Source organism: Rhinopithecus bieti, unplaced genomic scaffold, assembly GCF_001698545.2.
Source record: "Rhinopithecus bieti isolate Rb0 unplaced genomic scaffold, ASM169854v2 scaffold_9899, whole genome shotgun sequence".
NCBI lineage: Eukaryota > Metazoa > Chordata > Mammalia > Primates > Cercopithecidae > Rhinopithecus > Rhinopithecus bieti.
Window position 1 is genome coordinate 3,478,698 of NW_016806979.1, and position 22,525 is coordinate 3,501,222.

Sequence of the window (22,525 nt, forward strand, 5' to 3'; positions counted from 1 at the left end):
AAGAGTACCACAAAGAGAGAGGGCACTGCAGCAGGTCCTCTTGCTTTTGCAAAGGGAGTGGCATTGGATCATCAGGGACGAGGCTCCAAACCATGCCAGTTGAATTTCCCATGAGGGAGAGGAAAGGAAGGAGGATCATGGCCTCCCTCCCCCAGCCCTTCCCGGGCTCCTTTGAGCCTACAGTTTGCAGCCACATCGCTTACCGTGCAGGCTGAGGGATTCCAGCCCACCCCTGCCTTCCGTGTGGATATGTTTTTGGATCTCAGGTCTCAATGCATGAAAAACCAAAGCACAGCTTTGCAAAGCCCATTAGAAAAAAAACAAAGTGTGTGCTTTTATTCTTTCTGGAATATTGCCTATCATTGATGTGATGCCATTAGGCACAGCTGGGGGCCCCACAGCAGGGACAGGTGAAGTGGAACCAGAGACCCGAGGGGCTTCTTCCACAGGCTCCTTGTAGACCTGGGACGGGGCATGTGGTTCACTGGTGTCCCTGGCTGTGTGTCCCCAGCTGCTGGGGAGGAGACCAACGAGGGTTGATTGTGTTCCTCTCAGGGGTGCTATCCAAGGGTACATTATTCAAGTATTTTGGAATCTTGGCAGAAAAGAGAAGAAATGTAAGGTGAGAATTACTGTTGTCAGTGGCGTAACATTATAATCAACACTCCCAGACAGCCAATGCTGTGTTGAGCTTTATCGTCCAGAAGTCTGTTTGATATCTTGACAGCTGGGAACCTTTAGCTGATGGCCAAAGGGTGGGAGGGAGGGCAGGTGGACGATGGCCTGTGTTTGATGGGGGAGCCTGTTACCCTTTTCCTCACTGTTTTTCTTTTTTTTTTGAGACGGAGTCTCGCTCTGTTGCCCAGGCTGGAGTGCAGTGGCGTGATCTCGGCTCACTGCAAGCTCCGCCTCCTGGGTTCAGGCCATTCTCCTGCCTCAGCCTCCCGAGTAGCTGGGACTACAGGCTCCCGCCACCGCTCCTGGCCTGGCTAATTTTTTTGCATTTTTTTAGTAGAGACGGGGTTTCACTGTGGTCTCGATCTCCTGACTTTGTGATCCGCCCGCCTCGGCCTCCCAAAGTGCTGGGATTACAGGCGTGAGCCACCGCGCCCGGCCCCTTTTCCTCACTGTTAAAGCCTTGTGATGGTGTCTGGGACAACTTTACGGAATGATTAAAGGCCATCTTCCAGCAGGTACTTTTTTCTTTCTCACCGGCAGATCCATCCTAGGACAGCTGAGAACGATACACCTAGAATCTGCATGCTTTTAACTCTAACAGCATCCTTGGGCCACGGACGGGGGGCTTTCTGCAGATCTGCCCTTTGTGTTTGAAAATACATCTGCCTGTGTGTGTGCGTTGGCATCGTTGCCATAACCAGCATTCACTTTCCTGACTTGCCCAGGCTGCAGCATGCAAGATGAGTGTTGCATGGGTACCTCCCTGCCTCTTAGACTTTTAAAATAGAGCCATCTCTCCAGAACAGATGGGCACAACTAAGACAGGTCACTGATGACAGTATCAGTATCTACATGCTAAAGACACAGCCCGTCCCCTTCCCACGGGGCTCTTTCCTTGGTACAAGTCACCCAAGAGACTGACTTTGGGAGAAGTAATTTCTCCCCCTTCAGGGTATGTTTTGCTCAAAACCTAAGAAGAAAACTCACAAGACCAGACTAGGAAAATTTCAGCCCCAAGGATAATTTTCAGAAAGTAATGAGCACTAGAAAATGAGGGCTATAAAGGAAGTCTTTAGGTAATAATCGTAACTATAATGTTCATCACTTTGAAGTGCATTAATATATACTAAAATTACAGAAAATATTAAGTCTGCTGCAGGGGAAGGGGGTGTGCTTTGGAGCTTGTGGCTAAACCTCCTGGACCAGCTCGGTTCTCCAGGCCACAGCTGGGGCTATGTGGCCCCTGGCCTGTCCCTGCCCTCACAGAGACACCCGCCCTAAGAGAGGATCCTGTGCCCCTAGCTGGGGCCCAGTTGCAGACACCATGAAGGCTGGATGGAGAAGCAATATCCCCCACAGCGGGCTCCTTTTGGGGCTGTGACGTTTTATAGCCTGGCAAGGGAATGCCAAGACTCCCTGACGGCCTGGCTCACTTTATCAGGGTCCTGCTGCTTGAGAGCGGGAGCCTGGGAGGCGAGGTGTGTAGATGCCCCAGACGTGGCCCCTGGAGGCTGCAGTCGGGCTGAGGCATTCATTCCTCCGCAGCGGCCCCGGGGTGGGGGAGCAGCTGGAGCATGGCTGTGGCGGCCACATGCTTTCTCCTGCTGCCTGGCTCTCTCTGTTCCCCTCCTGACCCCTGAGCCTCTGCCTCTCCTGCGTTCCCCTTCCTCACTCACCTCCTTCACCTTCAGAGCTAGCGGACTTCTCCAGGCGGCACGTAGGCGAGGGGCTGGCAATTGGAGGTCAAGCAGGCTGAGCTCGGAGCAGCGGGAGGAAAGATTTACGGTCCTTCCTGCCCGGCTTGATGGACAATTAAAGCCGCGCACGGTTGGAGGAGAGCAGTGTCGTGAAGAGTCAGGATGGTCAGGATAAATCAGTCACCTCCACTTAGACGGCTGAGCTAGACTGCTTCCCCTGGGGTGTGGATTTGAAGGTTCCGGAATGGGCTGTTCAAAGGTTTGGCATACTCTGAGCTCCATCAGAGTCAGAGCCTGAAGACGCTGGGGGTCTCCTCACAAATGGGGCATGTGCTGTAGGGAATTAAGGGAAAATTCTGGATAATGTGTTTAGAGGGCATTTTGTCTCCAGGATACCTGGCATCTGCAAGAGTCTCAAACCTGAATGTTTGGGAGTCAGGATAGTGGACCCCCACCTGCAAGCAGAGCGTGTGCACACATGTGCTTGTGTATGCTTGTGCGCATGTATGTGTGCACAGGTGTGTGCATATTTGTGCCCACGTGACACACGTGTGATTGGTACATGCATGTGCCCTGGTGTAGAGTGTGCACACAGGCATGCATGTGCATCCTGTACGTGTCCATGTGCGTGCATGTATGTGCACATGCACAAGTGTGTTTCTGCGTTTGTATGTGTGCCCACGTGTACCTGTGTGCATGCATGAGCATATGTGTGCCGTACATGTGTGAGCACATGTGTGTGTCGTGTGTGGGTACTAGTGCTTGCCTCTTGGACATTGCAGGCTCCACTTGTGTCTTTAAACACACACACCCCTCTGCAAGGCTGCCGGGAGCTGGGCTTCTGCGCATCCGCCAAGCCCTGCGGCCATCCTTCTTCATTTGTTCTGTGTGTTATTTCAGTACCTTGAAGACTCTGGCAATTTCCTCAAGGAAACTTTGTCTTTGTGGAAATGAGATGCCAGCACTCCTCGGCCCTCCCACTGGCTAATTGATGATATGATCCCGCGTGGGAGACTTGCCATTCCTGGAAATGCTCTTTATTTCGTGGGCCCCCCCGCCCCCTGCCCGCCATCATCTGATTTCTACGAGCTGCTGCACGTGAGGTGCAGAGCCGGGCGTTTGCTGTGACTCAGCCCATGTGCCAGGCCTTTCATTAACTTGGATACTACAATTATGTGCGCCAAGAGACTGCGAGGGCCATTTAGGACTTTTCTCCCTTTAAGAAAATATTCCTTTTTCCCCAGCCAGGTAGCCCAGCCCTTTGCCTCTGCAGCTGTGGCCCAAGCCGTGTGCTGGCCCCAAGCGCTTCTCAGCTCTCCTGGCACTGACCTGCAACAAACTCTTGTTGGGGGGCTGGGGCTCTGCCATGGTTCTGTCGGAGGTGCGCAGCAGGTGGTCAAGGCAGCCTGCCCTTGGGAGCCACAGTATGTGGCCTGCTGTGGCGGCTTCACGGCCACGGCATGAATAGCAGCATGTGTGCTTTTGTGCCTGTGTGAGCACACACACACCCCACCGGCACACGTGAGGATGACCTTTGGCACAGAACACCTGCTGCTGTGGCCTGCACAGAGAAGGGCTGACCCCAGGACAGCGGCTCCCATTCGCCTCCATCAAGGCCAGTTGGACCCTTCACGGGGCCCTGAGATTTTCCGAGTGTGGGCCGTGGGGTCGTGTCCTGTGGGGATGGAGTTGCACTGGTCTCCTGCACACATGCACACTGGCCAGCATATTTGTATGCTCGCAGGGGTAGCCTGACCCTCTTCCTCCACTTAGGAGATGCATGCGTGGAAACTTGCCCCTGTGGGTGTCTTGGGATGAATATTTGGGATCCTGGGGGGTCTGGATTGCAGAGTAACTGGGTACTGTAAGAGTTCCTCTAAATGTCGGGTCTCTTGGGGAGGGGGAGGCATGTAGCACTTCTGTAGGTGGGTGGAAGGTTGAGGAGGGGCCACCCTGGCTCAAGGTCACCCCACGGGAAGCAACCTGATCTGAGGACAGACCTGCCCGGGACTCTGTGGGACTGAGATGAGATACCTGCTTCCCCCTTCAAAGGTCATGAGATTCTGGGGGCACAGGCTGCCTTCCATATGGTACCCACAAAGCTCATTAAAAGCACCATTCAGAGGCCTTATCTCCAAAAGGAAGGCAAGAGTCCAACCCACCTAAGCACCAAATAACAACTCAACAACTCAAAAACTTATTTTTTTAAACTTCCTTGAGTTGCCATGGTTACTTGCATGGTCCTTGTGTCTCTGTTGCTCTACGTGGAGCTGCTTGGAGGAGGAATTAAAACCTCCAGGGTTCACCCCTTGGAAGGGCCTGTTTGTGCTCCCGTGTGGAGGAAAAGAGCTGGAGAAGGTAGGGATCTTCCAGGACCATGGGATGTGATTTTCCAACATTGCACTTCTGAGATGCTGGAGACAGAATTTGTCTCCCACGCTAAAATAATTATAGCCAGGAGAACAGAGAATACATCATTCTAAGTTAAGGGCCTTAACAACGAGGAGGGTGTGTGCGCGTGTGCATGTGTGTGTGTGTGCATGTGTGTGTGTGTGCACATGTGCATGTGTGTGTGTACGTGTGTGCATGTGCATATGTATGTGTGTGCATGAGCATGTGTGCACGTGTGCATGTGTGTGAGTGTGTGCGCGTGTGCATGTGTGTGTGTACGTGTGTGCATGTGCATATGTATGTGTGTGCATGAGCATGCGTGTGTGTGCATGTGTGCGTGTGCATGGTCGTCTCTGCATTGCCACCAACTTCCTCCTGGAGTGCTCTTTTGTACTGGCCACATGTGTAAAGGCAGTGGCAGCTGAGGCCCCTGCATCTGTTGGCCGGCCTCCAGCAGGCAGCGTTTCCTGCTCCTGTGGCTTGTGCCCAGGCAATGCTATTGGAGGGCAGATATCTGCAGGGGGATTTTGGGGAGAATTGCTAGTGAGGGATGGGAAAGAGGGTGGGTCAAGGAGGAATAAAGAAGCCAAGACTCCTTCCGACCAGGTTCCTCTCTGCTCTTCAGACTGTGGGGTTCCATCCTCCTACCTGCCATGGCTCCATGGGGAGTCCCAGGGCCCAGATGTGGCCCATGCAGCCCAAAAATTAGCTGCAAAGAGGAGAGTCCGTGCTGTGGGCCAGCTGTTTGCCCTAAATGCCCCCTGCCTGGGGTCTGATTGTTTCTCCCCATGGGATGGACAGAGTGGCAGGTCATTTCCATTTTGGGGGCCCTGCAGCCCCAGTGGCTCTTGGGGGTGTCTGCTCCCTGCTGGCCACAGGGAGAAGCTGTCCTCCCTCTCTCCTGGGAAGGCAGGAGCCAACCCCTGCCTATAGGGGGCACTTAGGTGACTGTGGATGCAGAGGCTGAAATCAGGTGGTACCTTCTAAGTGTCGGGCTGTAGTGACAGGTGAGGAGGGCCTTCCCAGACCCTTCTTGTCCCAAGTGGTTTCAACCTTTCCCTCTGTTTCCCGCCTCACTAGACCATCCTTTCCTCCTGTCAGGTGGGGTGAACTGCTCCCCAGCGCTGGTGCTGGGCCACAGGGCCACACACAGGACGATGGCAGAGGGCTCATTCTTGGCCAGGGCTCTTGTTTTCCCTTGTACCCGCTCTTTCTGCCCCGGGTGGGGGCGGGCAGAAAGCCCTTCTACAAGTCTGTAGGAGGACTGTGTCTGTCTTGCCATCTTACCCGGACAACCCTCTCTCATTCCCAATGCAAACCGGAGTCCCTGGAGCACAGCTGGGCTGGCAAGACCAGATTCCCCAATTTGAGGCCAGTCTTGCTTTTCCATGGCCGGGATATTTTAGCAGCAAGACAGGAGGTGATCTCAGGCTCCTGCATTGCCTTTTTGGCAAACTCATGAGCTCGCAGTGTGAGGACAGGTGCTTTCTCCAGGAAGCATTTGGGGTGAATGTGTGCAGCAGCCAGGGGGGGTCTCTCTGATGAAGTCCTTTCTTATGTGTGGCCAGCAGGAGGGAGGCCGAGGCCAGGGGTGACCCCAGCATTTCTCTTGCAGGGTCCTAGGAGTGGCTTGGCTCATTAAGTAGATGGTGAAGGCCGACGGGAAGGTTTTGGATCCTTCTATCAACATGGGACATAGCGAAGCCATAGGTTATCACTGGGTGTATCTAAGGCGGTGAGCAAGTGGGACATACTGACGTAGACAGGCACGCAGAGGACATGAGAAGCATCCACAAAGCCTTCCTCTGGGCCTGAAGTTAGCACCTGCTTTCCATAGCACTTTCTGGGAGCTGTAATCAGCACTGAGAAGGAAGCGCAAAAAATCACAGATCCTGGTGGGCGTCTGCAGCTCCGTCTCCCGTATTGGGCTGTAAGTGCTTTGTGGGCAGGGGCTGCAGCTGATCCATGTCTCCCCAGAGCGCCTAGCATGGCTCTCTGCTCATAGTCCGTTCTCAGTCAACATTTGTTGAATTCTGACAGCTGGCTGGGGGGCAGGGGTCTTTGTGCCTCATTAGCTCTGTGGCCTGGCTGTGCCCACGGTGGGTGGCCCTGGTGGGTTTCTGTGCCTTGGTTATTTCTGTCTCTAGAGGCTCCACTGAGAAGGGGTAGGAGGGTGTGCCGGAGGCCCTGGTCCACCCCTGGCTGGTGCTAGGCACACTCTCTCCCTGCTAATCAGAGAGCCCCAGGGCCTCGGGGCAGAGGGCTGTCAGAGGGACAAGGACCCCGGTGATCTGTGGGAAAGTCACTGTGGTTTCTGGCCCAGAGAGGAAATGGGCCCTGGTTCTGCCCTGCAGGTTCAGTGGGGCTGTGCATCAGCCCCAGGAGCTTCCTCCCCTCCTTCCCTGGAAGTGAACCTTGGAGCTTGTGCAATTGTTTCCCAGAACCAGAGTCAGCTGCCAAATAGAGCAGACTGCCTCCGAAAGGGGGGTCTCAGATGTCTCTTTGAGCCACCCCTCTTTCCTGGGCTTGGAGTGAGGAGTAGATGAGAGGGAGGGAAAAGTACCAGGAAGGTTCTGGATTGCTCTAGAAGATGCTAGATAATTCTGGAAGATATCCTGTGACTCCTCCAGATGTGTGACCCTGGGGCCAGCTGCATCCTTCGGAGCATAATGTACCCCGTCCACAGGGGAGTACACTCGTGATTATTGATGCTAATGGAAAACAGAAGTGGAATGGATAATTCAAGATGGCAGATGAATCAATATTATTTATATTTAGCCTGTGAATGCGCTGCATATTTCTCCGCTGGCAGATTGGTCTTCACAATTATGTTTTGCAGAATCCAAGAATTTGCTGCCCACGGGCCAAGGGCTGCCACCTTGCTCTTCCTCTAGGAGGGTTTTTGGAAAGCATAGGAGCCCCTCGTGACTTGGCGGCTGGCTTAGAGGGAGGCGCCAGGTCCGTCCTCCCCTCTGTGCGGCTGGCATGCCACTTCCCACAGGTCTCCCCGCTGCTAACACACTCCCTGCAGCAGGGGATTGGTTAAAAGCGTTAAAGAGAGAATGGCCTATTCATACACACGGTGGGTTTTAGGCAGCTGCTTTCCACGGATGTGGAAAGAGATCCACAGTCCATTTTAGTGGAAAGGAAAGACGGCAGAGCCGTCAGTGTGATTTAATCCTAAAGCATGTGGACCTGGTGCACTGTCTTGTCTTCATCTGGTATTTTCAGTGCTTAGCCCAGTGCCTGGCACAAAGCAGGTGCCCAGCGAGCGGTTGCTGACTGAGCATGTTCTTCGCTGGGGTACTGTGGGGCTCAGTGGGGGGATCGGGTTCCTGGTCTGGGGACCCAAGTCTGCTCCAGGGAGCTGCGTGTCTGCGCACCGGTTTCTTTCTGGTGAGCTTGACCTTGCACCTTGGTGGCCCCGTTATGGTCAGCCTCGGCACACCTGGAAAGTGGCTCCTTTCTCTCAATGCCGATGGCTCTCCAGGCGGGGGTGGGGGCCATTCATCTTGTTACTGCAGGGGTGAGATGGGGAGCGTCACCCCAGGGAGTGGGATCAGTGTCTCCTGGGGGTGTGTCCTGAGGACTCCGTTCTTGGTCAGCACTTGTGCCAAACATGGTCCCGTCTGGTCTCCTCTTTGAGGACCCAGTAAATGCAAACCTTCTGGCCCTCTGTGTGGTACCCACAGGGGATGGAGGATAAGAGGAACCACATGTGAAAACTCAGAAATTGCCAGTGGAGGCTTCTGAGGGTGGCTTCTGGGGTGTGCCGAGGGTGGGGAAGCGCTGGGTGGGTGTTTCCTTGCAAGTTCAGAGGTGTCCCTGGAAGGCCTCACAGCTGCCTACACCCCTGGACCCTGGACGCCAGAACCTTAGTGTGGGCGTGGTGCTCTTTGACATCCAAGTTTAAAAAGATGGCCTCTGATTTGTAAGGTGCCTTATGTTAGACATCACATTGATTTACATCTCTATATTTAAAAAATTGGCCCTGCTCACACTGCCCTCAAGGAAGAGTGCTGTTGGGTCCCGCAGTCCCAGGGACAGGAACAAGAACCTTGAGGTGCTGGGTTTGTGTGGCTCGAGTCCTCCCTGCGCAGGGGCTGGGCTGCACAGCCGGCTTTAGGCCCAGGTGGCCCTGGAGTGGACAGCTTCTGAAGTCAGCATGTGGGAGGCAGGGCCTGGAGGGGGTTGGCTGGTGGTGTGAATAGGAGCATCTGGGGACAGCAAGCTATTTCCGTCTCTTTCCTTGCTATGACCTGGGTGCCTCCAGGTGCCTCCAGAGGGTCAGGGCTATGTCTTCCACTTCTTGTTTGTCCCTGCTGCCCCGCAGAGTGCCATTTCCACAGCTCCATATGCAGAATCTTCTAGAAGAAAGACCTTGTTTCTGGACTAACCCCTCAGTCTTAAAAGCTTCCAAGGGTTTTAAAGAACTTCCAGCGCTGTCTCAGCCTTTAGTTCTGAGACCCTTATACTTCCGGTGGAGAAGGGGGGTCAGGAGACCACCTCTACCCTCTCTGGCACATAGTAAGTGCTTAATCAATGTTGCGAGAATGCAGGAGGGACTGTTGCTCTGTCCTGATGAGTCAGACAAAGGCAGGTTCATCTTCCTCAATTGCGTGCTTCCTCTGTATCCCCTTGAACCTAAAAACAGCTATCTCAGGAAGAGGGAGGACAGAGAGTTTAACTGATGGATTCTCCAGGTGCCCCAACCCTTTGGTCCAAGTGCCTCCCCACCCAGCAAGTGCCAGCAGGTTTTGGTTTCTGTCCTGGAGCCCTCTGGTGCCATACTCTCTCAATTTCCTCTCCTGGCCCTTGGGAGCAGGGAGAACAGACGTTGGGCCGCCGCAGATGACCAACTGCCCGAGGCCGGGACCTGAACTGGTGCCCAGTGTGCCCGTCGGGTTCTGTTGCTCCCGGACTCCTCTTGTCGTTTTCAAAATCAAGACACAAAAAAGAAAACTAACATTTGTAGGAACCACAACCACATCACAAAGTTATCTAAAGTGAGCAGGCCACTCTGGTTCTCAGAAATTAGATTATTTTAGAGTTTCATTGAATTAAGAAAGGAGTCCTCCCTCAGTGTTCCCAGCTCTCTGCCCCTTCCTCTGGTAGTCCCTCTCTCCACGCCCACCCTCCCGCGGCCGATGAGAGATTTTCTGGCGGTGTCAAGGCAATGTGACCTGGTTCTGTAATAAGGAGGAGGCTTATTAGAATTAAGGCCTAACAGCGTTAAAAAAGCAATCTTTGCAAGATTGAGGCCACAGGGGAATTGTAAATTCTCAGCAAAGACCTCATTTAAGGATTGGAATAAAAACTCGGCATGCATGTACAGGCGTGCACACATGACGTGCCCTCCAGAAACAGACTTAGTTTACAAAAAAAGAGCTGGGAGAAGGAGGAAGGATTGGGAGCTGCCAGGGAAGGGCAGGTGGTGTCCGTCCTGGTGGGATGTGGGGTCTCCTGGAGGTGTCTGCCTGCCAAGAGTAGGCTGTGGACACACGTGTTCCTCTCTCATGGGTTTCCTCTGCACCTGCACCCCTCCCTGGAGCAGCTGCCACCCACCTCTGTGCCCCGAGAGTGGCAAGAGCCCAGTGGGGGCTGCCTTCCCTGACCCCTACCTCCGATCACTCATGCTTTTCACCTGGTGGTTGCTGCCACTAAGCAGTCTGTGGTCTGGGGCCTGCCAGGTCAGGAGTACAGGGGGCCACGGGAGCAGGGGTATGGGGTGGTGGGTGTGCCAGGCTCCTTCTGAGCAGGGAGAAGGCGCAGGGGAGCACATGGCTGTGGGATGAAGTCTAAGGTGCTGCCATCATACAGAACATTTGGGATGTGCCAGGACCGCCTGTACATTTCCCTGTCAAGGGTCCCATGCTGCAGTGCCCAGTCTGAAACAGACAACAGCCTTGGTTTGGGCCTGCCGGGACCACCTTGGGAGTGGCTGTCCCTGGGAGAGTCCTGGCGTCCTGAACCCGCTTGTCCTGGGCTCAGCTCAGTGGGAGAGGAGGGAGTGTGTTCACAGAGCAGGTGGGAGTGTGTGAAGGGAACCACTCCCTGCCAGCCTTCCCAGGGACAGGTAGTCCACGGGGTGACCTGGAAGGTCCCCATGGATCCAGCTCCAGTTGCCCACAGGGTGACCTGTTCAATAACACTGTATAAACACACATACACATGCACACACTACACACATGCACACATGTCCACACACATGCACTCACCACACATGCACACGTGTGCACATACTACACATTCCACACATATTACACACGGCACACACCACACACACATTTACATATGCATATGTTCACACACCACACACATACACATGCATGCATGCATGCACACACGACAATACTCCACACTACACACACACCACACACACACGCATGCACACACGGCAATACTCCACACACACCACACACACACGCACACGTATGTGTGCACATACGACAGTATTCCACACCCTGCAGAAACACACACGCATGCACACATGACAATATTGCACATCCCACACACACCACACACACATGCATGCATGCACACATGACAATACTCCACACACATCACAATACATACGTGCATGCATGCACACACAATACTCCACATCCCACACACACATGTGCATGCATGCGTGCACACACAACACTCCACCCCTGCACACACCCCCACACACAGTGCATGCATGTGTGCACACACTACAATACTCCACACTCTGCGTACACACACTGCACATACCACACACATGCACACGTTTACACGCGCCACACACCACACATGCACACCCCTCCACACACCCTCCACACGTGCACCCCCCTCCACACACCCTCTGTACGTGCATCCCCCTCCACACACGTGCACATATAGCTTTTATTCCATCCTCGTCAGGCTCCCGGATAACCGCACGCCAGCTTCCTGGACTTGCTTTCAAACCAGCAATCTGTGCCCCAACCCTTGCCCCAGGCTCTGTTTTCAGGGGCTCCAAGCAAAGGCGGTGACCCTACAGAGAACACACTACTGTTTGGGGCTGAAATCCAGAGGGGACAGGAGACCCAAGAGGAAGGAAAGATGGGGATGGGCTGGGGGCTGGGGGTGGCCGCCACCTTCTCCTGGGACCTTCGCCGCTGTGCCTGGCTTTTATCACTTCAGGCTGTGCCTGGAACATAGTAGGTGCCCAATAAATGTGTACCAAAGAGTCTGGTGTCCGTCGGATGAGCAGAGCCTGGCTGGGGGTTCTCCTTTTTGGTGCCAGGATTGGTCCTGGCCATCGTGTGTCTCCTGTCCCCAGGAATTCTAGAGCAGCAGTGTGGCTGTGACAACACTGAGTTTCGAGATGAAGGAAGCCCCCGAGATAGCAGGGCTCATTCCAGCAGTGACTTCCGAAGCCTTGGTCCCCCGGCGACACCTGTGCCGGGGGGACACATGGCAATGGGTGCCGACCCCCAGGACCACGTGGCTGCCGGGTTCAGGAGGCCTCTCTGGGATCTCCCCTCATGTGGGAACCTTTATCCCCCATCCTGGCTCTTCTCCTGGACTCCTTGTTTCTGGAACAGTGAGCGGGCTTGGTAGGAAGGGGCAGTGACAGCTCCCTGCTCCCCGGGGCCCCAGCAGACACGGGAACGTCTCGTCCCCCCGAGGGCTGGAAAGCTGCTTGCAGGCTTCTTGTACACTCCTGAGAGGTTGGATGCTTGGTGAATTCTGAGAAGTTGGCTGCAGTCTCGAGGCCCCTTCTTGGGGTTCACTGAAGATTTCTTTGAGATTTGGGATGGGGTCCATGTTGGCTGTGTTTGCCATTGTCCTCCCGGGGGCCTTGTGGCGCTAAGAACTCTTACCCTAGGGCTGAGCCGATGTCCTTGCTTTCTCCTTTTCGTTGTGGTGAGAAAGGCGCCATCTGAATGCCAGGGGGTGGACACGCGGCATCCAGGGAGAAGGCAGGGGAAGAGGTCTGGTCTCCTGCTCCACTTTCGGTGCCAGGTGGCCAGAGCGAGCTTCACTGGTATCCTGGACTTTCCGCCTCCTTTCCTGGAGGAGTCCCAGCTGGGATGTCCTGGGAGGCGGACTTCCCTAGACTTCATCTCAGCCCCAGGAGACCCACAGGGAAGGCAATTTACATTTCAGGTCATTAAAAAATAAAAAAGCAACCCAAGGGGGCTGGGAAGGAAATAACAGTCCCAAACTTGGCAACAAATAGGTTGCAATTTTTGGAAGCTTTTTTGTGTGAAGAATGAGTTTCCAGCTCTGCAGGAATATCCATGTGCCTTTTAAACAAAGGGCAATTATGTGCAATCCATCTTGGCTTTTGTGGGCTTCCTGGGAAGGATTCTCGGAGTCTTTGCCTCCATCGAGCCCCCTCCCTTTTAAAATGACAGTCATGTGAAAGTTTCCAAATAATTGCTTGTCTCTTACCGTGTGCTATCTTGGCGCGTGTCTGTCCCCTACCAGGGCCTCGTCCCCTGGGGTTCTTATCCCAGGGATAGGACAGATGGAGACAGTAAAGAAGTGTGTGGCCTGGGAGGGGGGATCTGAATGGGGAGGTGGGGAGGCGGTGTTGGGGCAAAGCTAAGGCACATTGGGTAGCACAGGAAGCACCCCCAAATGGGGCATTTGTCTCCCAGGCCCCCATGGCCCCTGCAGTGCCCTCCAGGGAATGCATGGGGGCGTGGAAGGCACCTTCCCTGCTGCCTCTTCCTCCTCTTTCCCTTTCTTCTTCTTTTTTAATCTGAAGGTTTCATTTTCCAGAAGCTGTCATTTTATATAAACCTCGCGCTGAGGCACATCCGTTCTCACTGCCAAATCTCCACATCAAACGCTGGTGTCCACCATTGAACTGACAGCCCTCCCCAGCATGCCCGGGCCTTGCCGAGACCTGGAAGGACAGACGCCCTGTGGTGGGACGATGCAGGCCAGACCCACGTGGGGGTGTCGGGGTGCGTGGAGGGCATCGGGGGGTGTGTGACCCCTCTTCACGGCTGTTTTCCAGAGCCCCTTCCAGGGGGTCCCAGCTCCTCCCCGTGCATTTCTGGTACAGCGCCCAGGGCCTCCCGGGGAAGCTCCAGGAGCCTGGGCAGGGAGGGGATTGGGAGGGAAGAGGCCATCCACTCGGGCTGAATCATGTCCTCCCAAAAAGCCATGTGGATGTCCTAACCTCTGGGACCTCCGAATGTGACCTTAGAGACAGGGTCTTCTCAGAGGGGATGGGGGGCCCTAATCCATCAGGACTGGTGTCCTTATCTGCAGGGCAAATCAGGGCACAGAGGCACAAACACGGGAGGGTGATGTGGAGAGACAGGGAGAAGGCAGCACTTGGCTGGGCCGAGGCAGCCACAGGCCACCGGCACTCAGGGGAGCACCCAAAGCCAGGAGAGGCCTGGGGTGGATTCTCGCTCAGAGCCCCCAAAAGGAGCCCACCTGCCGGAGTCCGCACCCTGACTCAGACAGCAGCGTGAGAGGATCTATGCTGTTGTTTGTGGCCGCCAGTGTGTGGTCCTGTGTTAGGGTAGCCCCAGCGCTGATGCCCCCTCCGAGGCAATCCTTAAGTTTCCTGCCCTGAGCACTGCTGTGCCCTGAAAGACCTGTCCAGGCTCAGGACGGGGTCTCACTCTATGGCCCAGGTCCAGGCTCAGGACGGGGTCTCGCTGTATCACCCATGTCCAAGCTCAGGACAGGTCTTTTGGGGGAGGGCTGTGCTTAAGGGTGGGGACACCTGCAGGGTGCTGTTCATTTTTAGGGAAGCAAACAGCAGTGAAGGAGGTGTGGGGTGGGCCATAGCTCAACAGATCAAAGAGAAATCGGCTTGCAGGTTCTTCCTAACCCAGGGTGAGGGTGGTCAGTACCTTGGTCAACTATTATTTATTTTCCTGGCTGCAGCAAGGTCTGTGCTCGGCTCCTGGAGAGGCAGGAGGAGGATTTGATGCCAAGCCTGCCCTTAGGATGTTTTTTGGTCTTCGTGGTGGGGTGAAGCCCAGAATGTCTCCTTGCACCGAGTCCCCGGGGGGAGAGTAAGAGCTGTTGTCAAGTGCATTAAAAAACATATGAGAAAATGCCCAGTCTTGGGCCTGGCTCAAGTAAGGCTCAAAACCATTTGTTCATGAACATTACTATGAGCTCCAGAGCTGGATCTGCTTGGACTCCAGCAACTGCACCCCACCTGGAAACTCCTATGCATGCCTCAAGACCCAACTCAGGCCGAGTAAGGTGGCTCACGACTGCAGTCCCAGCATTTGGGAGGCCAAGGTGGGAGGATGGATTGAGCTCAAGAGTTCAAGACCAGCAATATAGCAAGACCCCTTCTTTACACAAACATTTTTTAAAAAGAGCCAGGCATGGTGGCATGCCCCTGTTGTCCCAGCTACTCAGGAAGCTGAGGTGGGAGGATTGCTTGAGCCCAGGAGTTCAAGGTTGCAGTGAGCTATGATTGTGCCACTGCACTCCAGCCTGGGTGACAGCCCATCTCTAAAAAGAGAAAAGACCCAACTCAAATGTTCCATCCTCCTGTGAAGTAGCTCTGTCTGCTTCCCCCTGGGCTCCTTCATCGATTCTCCCACAGCCTTTCCCCCTGCTTCCAAGTGGGACCTGGATCAAGGTCCTGTGGTTCCCTGGTTACATACCCCCTCCCTTCCTAGGTGCCACCTGGTCTGAAGCTTGTGGTCTGAAGCTTTCTGGCTGGCCTGCTGCTCTGTGGGGGGACCTTGCCTGGCTGAGTGACTTGGGCAACTTGGGGCTGAGGGTCCTGGCTGAGTGGTTCTGCTGGGTTTGTAGGCGATTCTGGTGTTCCCTGGTTACTCTCACCAGCCCCCTTCTCCCAAACAGGATTGGCCTGGCCATCACCACAGATAAGTCCAAGTTAGGATGAAAACAGCAGGGGCTGGGGTCCCCAGCCTTGCTGGTGTCTCCTGCAAAGGACACTGGACTGCAAGGTGGAGGTCTTGGGATCAGGCTGCCGTGGACGTGCTGTGTAAGGTCACGCCACCTTGGCTCCATGGAGCCTCTCCCATGCAATGTGGGCACCACTGCTGCCCCTTACATTGCACAGGAAGGATGCTGGCACCACAGAGACCGAGTGTGGAAAGAGGCTGTCATGACCAGCCATGCTCCCTTCTCCTCACACCACCTTCCTGTTCTCGGGGTTGCGGGGCATCTTGGAGAGTCGAGGAGACCACCACAGGGTGGGTGGTCTGGGCCTCCATGGTCCACCTTTCTGTCTTGCACCCACCAGTTACTCTGGCTACAGAATTCTTGGGACTGGACAGTTATTGAGTCGATTTCTAGTGGTCTTTCTTGGACCAGTTTCTGCATCTGTAGCAGCAAATCCAGTTTTTATTTTACCTCCAGTGTGGAATTTTCCCAGTTATTTTAAATAAGTTTCATTTGTTTGTGCCTGGAATTCAGATAAGTATTACCAGCCTTGCACAGATGCAAATTCAGAGTCATAAAGGAATATCGACAGCCGTTGCAACCACATCACCATCTCTCATGCAATCAAATGCCCTGGCTGCCGTCAGAGGAAAATGTAGCATTTGAAAAGCTGCAGGAGAATACACTCTCCAACAAATAAGATGGGCTCTCCAGAGAAACCCAGGAGAGGATGCTTCTGAGAACTCTGCAGGGACATTCAAAGCAGCTTCTGATATTTCTGACTGAAAACATATGAAAAGAGAAAATCAAACCGAAGATCTCACCAAGTAACTCAATTACAAGCCCTACCAGAATGGATTTAGCCACATGGCTCTGTTGGGTTCTAGCTAATCCTGGGAAGAAGGATGAAGTTGAGGAGCATCCTCATGCCCCTGGGGGAAGGGTGTACCAGTCAGCGACTGCTGCATCACAAACACGCCCCAAAATGCTGTAGCTTGAAACAGCAGTTGTTGTTCTTGCTCATGAGTCTACGGGTCATTTGGGCCCTTCTTGGGCCCAAGCATTTGGGCCATGCTTGACTGGTCCCAGCTGGGCTTGCTGGGGCCTCTGTGGTCAACTGGCAGGTGGGCTGGCGGCTGCTGGACTTGAGACAGGTCCCTGCTTCTTCTGGCTCTTCCTGCTCCAGCAGGCTCACTCAGGCTTGCTCACACATCCGTGCCTGGGCCCCAAGACAGAACCAGAAGTGGGCAAGGCCCACTGAGGCCCCACCCGGAACTGGGGCACCCTCGTGTCTAGGACATCTTTTGGTCTGGAGGCCAGCCCTGATCCAAAGGGCAAGGAAGTAGACCCTGCTTCTTGGTGGAAGGAGCTGCAAAGTCACATTGCAAAGGGAATGTTTTCATGGGCATGTGAACATTTGGGGCATCTCTGTGCTCAGTCCACACCAGGTGTGAGCCTCCACGCTGGGAATCACCCCAGTCTGAGGGCCCCAGCCTGGGAGATGGGAAGGCTGGTTGGTGGACATGGGAGCGCAGCTGGGGGTCAGTGCCACCAGGACACACGAAGGCTTGGTCAAAGAAGGCCTGTGTCCAGCTCCTCTCCCATCTGGTCCCAGCTCACTGCTCGGCCCCACCCAGTCCATCCGAGCATTTCACTTTCTATTGCCTCTTGGCCCATCAGGCTCATCTGTCCACACTGAGTTGAGACCCTCTTGGTTCCTGGGCTCATCCTCTCTACTGGCACTTTGCTGCTGGGAGTTCCTCGAGGTGTCATCCTCTTTCTTCACTTGCCCTGGGTTGGACCAGGGCTCAGCCAATACCCAAGTGCCAGCTCACCCAGGTCCCTCCTCCTGAACATTTCTAGACCTCCCCCAGGCCTTAAACATTTTTTATTTTATTTTATTTTTATTTATTTTTGAGACGGAGTCTCGCTGTTGCCACCCAGGCTGGAGTGCAATGGCGCGAACTTGGCTCACTGCAATCTCTGCTTCCCAGGTTCAAGCAATTCTCCCGCTTCAGCCTCCCGAGTAGCTGGGATTACAGGCTCCCGCCACCATACCCAGCTCATTTTTTTGTATTTTTAGTAGAGATGTTGGCCAGGCTGGTCTCCGACTACTGACCTGAAGTAATGCACCCACCTCAGCCTCCCAAATTGCTGGGATTACAGGCGTGAACCATCACCTGGCCTTTTAAAAAGTTTTAATTGTTTAATTTTTTTATTCCAATAGGTTTTTGGGGAATAGGTGATGTTTGGTTACATGAATAAGCTTTTTAGTGGTGATTCCTGAGATATTGGTGCTCCTGTCACCCCAGCAGTGTACACTGTACCCAATGTGTCATCTTTTACCCCTCACCCCCCCACTTTCCCCAGAGTCCCCCAAATCCAATGTATCATTCTTAATGTTTGCATCCTCATAGCTTAGCTCCCACATGTGAGTGTGAACATACGATGTTTGTTTGGTTTTCCATTCCTGAGTTACTTCACTTCGAATGATGGTCTCCAGTTCCATCCACATTGCAGTGAATGCCATTATTTTGTTCCTTTTTATGACTGAGTAGTATTCACACACACACACGCACACACACACACACACACACACACACGATATTTTCTTTATTCACTCATTGATTTGATGGGCATTTGGGCTGGTTCCATAGTTTTGTAATTGCGAATTGTGCTGCTATAAACATGCATGTGCAAATATCTTTTTTTGTATCATGACTTATTTTCCTCTGGGTAGATACCTGGTAGTGGGATTGCTGGATCAAATGGTAGTTCTATTTGTAGTTCTTTAAGGGATCTCCACACTGTTTTCCATTGTGGCTGTACTAGTTTACATTCCCACCAGCAATGTAAAAGTGTTCCCTTTTTACCACATCGGTGCCAACATCTATTACTTTTTGATTGGTTGGTTATGGCCATTCTTGTGGGAGTAAGGTGGTATTGCATTGTGGTTTTGATTTCTATTTCCCTGGTCATTAGTGTTGTGGAGCATTTTTCCATATGCTTGTCAGCCATTTGCATATCTCCTTTTGAGAATTGTCTGTTCATGTCCTTAGCCCCAGTCCTTTTGTGGTTCATACCCCTGCCTCCTCCTCTCTCAGCGTTCTCCATTTTAGAGGACAGCACCCCCCACCAACTTTCTGTACAAGGCGGAGGTTGGGTTCCTCCCTCTGTGCTCTCCATCCCCTGCCACGTCCTCTTTCTAGGCACCCCCACACCTTACCCATCTCACCTCCTAAAGCCCTCGTTCTGTTCACTTCCCTCCTTTCCCATGGCCACCACCTTCTCTGGCTTGGACTATGGCTGCGGCCTCCTGCCTGGGTTCACAGGCTTTGGCTACTGAGTGGGAGGTGGATTGGAGGGGAGCGTGGGCAGAGCATCTTTTAAAAATGTAAACTTGATCATAGTGCTTCATGAAATGCCGCCAGAGCCACCATTCCTCCTGGCTGGTCCGTTCCTCTGAGTTTGCACTCCTTGAGGCCTCAGGGCCTTTGCACAGGCAGCTCCTGCTTGGAGTGCCTCCTCTCCCTCTCCCCTTGACCTTGTCATTGATTCCAACCCAGTCTTCAGAGCTCAGCTCAAATATCACTCCCTTAAGGAAAGACTTCCTTAATTGTCCCCACTTAGGGGTTCCAGTTAGCTGCTCTTGTACCCCCGCATGCCCCCTGAAGTTCTGACCCCAGCTGGGGCACTGCGTGACATCTGTCTGTCTTCCGTAAGGTCAGGGGCCCTTCGACCTGAGTCACCACGGGGTCCCAGGACCTGCCGTGGCGCTCACTCTCCAAAGACTAAACAGTGGCTGAGACCAGTGAATGGATGCGTCAAGGCCTTTCACACACATCGGCTCACTGCATCCTCAAAGCATCCCAGTGAAAGAGGACCCTGCTTTACCAGGAGGAAGCTGAGGCTTGGGGAGGCCAGGGTCATGGTCGAGGAAGAGCCACTGGGTCCACACTGCCCAGTCCCCAGCGCTCCCTCCCCTGCAGCACCCAGTGCTGACTTGGCATGGCTTTCATTGCTTGTTTTCCACGTGTTTGGGTCTTTCATCCTTGAAGTGGACCCTTAGGAACAGGCTTGCCTGTCCCCTGCAGTGCCCATGACAGCCTATGGTTTGGCACATCCATGGGAAGCCCTGGTGGAGGTGGGCACCAGAGGCCCATTGTGGGTACCAGTGACCCATGACTCTGGGAGGCTGAGACAGGCCTGAAGGGCAACTCATCCCTCAGGAAAGAGCATCTAAACACATCCCACGGGCAATCACACAGGGCAGGGGGCTGCTAGCCACTCAGGTCCTTCCAGGAATTGCATCTTTTTTTTTTTTTTTTTTTTTGAGACAGGGTCTCGCTCTGTCTCCCAGGTTGGAGTGCAGTGGTGTGATCATGGCTCACTGTAGCCTCAACATTCTGGGCTTCAGTAGCCTCCCAAATAGCTGGGACTACAGGTATATGCCACTATGCCCAGCTACTTTTCTACTTTTTGTAGAGATGAGGTCTTGCTCTGTTGCCAGGACGGTCTCAAGCGCGGGCTCATGCAATCCGCTTGCCGCGGCCTCCCAAAGTGCTAGGATTACAGGTGTGAGCCATTGAACCCAGCTGGAATTGCATCTTGAACAGAGATTTATTGAAAAGAGAAAGATCTTGTCTTCTCCTTCCCCAAGTCATCAGGGATGGACAAAGAGGGGCTATGGGGAGGTGGAAAAGGAGCACATGCAGAGTGGAAGCAAGGCTGAATGCCCACTTTTCCAGGGCCAGACACTTGTGCACACACACACATACACGCAGGGACAGGCACAGGCACACACACACAGGTATAGGCACATGCATGCACACAGATGCACACACAGGCATATGTATGCATACACAAGCATGCAAGGCACATACATGCACAGACACATGCTTGCACACACAGTCACATACATGCACACAGATGCACACACAGATACATGCATGCACACACAGTCACACACAGGCACATGCATGCACACACAGGCACGCAGGGCACATGCAATGCACACACAGGCACGCAGGGCACATGCAATGCACACACAGTCACACACGGGCACATGCATGCACACACAGATGCATGGGCACATGCATGCACACACAGTCACACACGGGCACATGCATGCATACACAGGCACACACAGGCACATACATGCACAGGCACATGCTTGCACACTCGGGCACACACAAGCATGAGGGGGGCTTTAGCAGAGGGGCAATCTGGCTTCTGGGCTAACACGATTCCCTATGATGGCCAAGTGGCTCTGGGTCCATGGCAGATGCTCCATGGCAGTGTCTATGAAAACCATGCCAAATCCCTCTGGGTCCAGCTTCCAAACTCCTTGGAACAGCAAGAGGTGCTCCCCTGCCAGGTCCGGAGCAGGTGGCACCTGCCCTCCTCCAGCCCCTGGCTGTGTGGGCACAAGTACAGCTCTCTTCTCTTCCTGCAACAGGAAACCAAGTGGAAATCTCCCGCATATCAAGTAACGGGCAAAGCATCCTCAGCCTTGGAGCAAGGCAGGCCAGGGAGCATCTACACAACCGTGACCCTCTGTGTGGGGGAGTTTCTCTTGCCATGGTGCACGTGTGCACGGAAATGGAAGTGGTGAGTGACGTAACGACTCTGACGGTTTCTCTTGCTTCATTCCATCTTCTTTCCATGGTGTCCAGAGCACCCAGATTGCAATCTGGCCCAGCTAAGGGCAACCCCTGAAGGAGTGGTCAGATCCACTTGAGCCCGAGGGGAAATCTTCCTTCTTGTTTCTGCAAAAGCCCAGAGGCTTCTGTGACAGCCTGAGTGCACTAGTGTTTTATGATCTGCACTGGCCTAGGTTAGTGTCACTGAGACAGACTCACTTTGGTCACAAATATTTGGTGTCTCTGCTCTGCCCAGCTGTGGAGCTGTCATGTAGTTCCATGCCTTTCTTTGGCCAATGACCAAAGTCATTGATATGGGGCTGGAAGTCATGTCTGCCACGGGTTAGGATGGAGTGTATCCATCCCTCTTTCCTCTCTGTTGTGACCACCAGGAATGTTCCAGAGAGAGGTTGCTTTATCACCCTCGCCCCTTGTATGAGGAGCAAGATGGACCCGTGATAGGAATATAGCATGAGCAAAAAGGTCTTTGCTGTAAAAAGTGACTGTGACTCGGCAGCCGTTTGTTACTGCAGCAGAACCTCCTCTCTCCTGGCTGATCGAGGTGCCTCACTGAAGACGGCTCTCAGCCTTTGGCAGTAGTTTAATTCAGTGAACACCACTGAACAGTTGTCTGTGCCCAGAGTGATGGAAGCCATAAGAATGGGATTGGGTTTTTGTCTTGGTCTACTGGGGTTGCCTATCTGGCTGGGGGGCTGTGCTTTAAACCTATGAAAAGATACGACATACTGTGGCTCAGGGGTGGGATGAGGGAGCTGTTGGCTGATAGATCAAGTCTGGATAATCAAAGAAGGGAGGGGGAGGAGAAGAAGGAGGAGGACGAGGAGCAGGGGAAGGAGGAGGAGAAGGAGATGATAATGATGGTGGGACTGGTGCAGGGACTGGGTGGACTGCAGGTAAGACAAACCCTTAAGCAAAGTCATGGAGGGAGGATGGAGCACAGAAGTCCAAGGGGCCCTCAGGAGATGGGGCTGGGATGCCAAGTTCTCAGAGGTGAGATTGGGAAGGTGCCACGTCAGTTACCCCAGAGGGACTAGCTGAGTGTAGTTGCTGTGGCGCCGGCTCCCATTTCAGAGATGACAGCTGAGGGTGAATAGCAGTCAGTGACTCCCTGACCACAGCACCAGGGACCCCCCCACTTAGTGACTCCCCCACCACAGTGTCAGTGACACCCTGACCACAGCCCCAGTGACTCCCCACCACAGCCCCAGTGACTCCCACCACAGTGTCAGTGACTCCCCACCACAG

General features: G+C 53.8%; 1 protein-coding gene across 7 annotated transcripts in view; it reads left to right on the plus strand.

Moving 5' to 3' along the window:
* Window positions 1–22,525, plus strand: part of RBFOX3 (RNA binding fox-1 homolog 3) — a 546,061-nt gene that overhangs the window by 11,211 nt on the left and 512,325 nt on the right. The window contains exon 3 of one of the 7 annotated variants that reach the window (XM_017879336.1): window positions 21,076–21,227. The exons of 5 other annotated variants lie outside the window; for them this stretch is intronic. The gene's annotated coding sequence lies outside the window, so the exon portion shown is untranslated. Of the gene's footprint in view, window positions 1–1,174; window positions 1,194–21,075; window positions 21,228–22,525 lie in introns of those variants that run through there. One more of the 7 variants, XM_017879340.1, reaches the window with a different exon arrangement.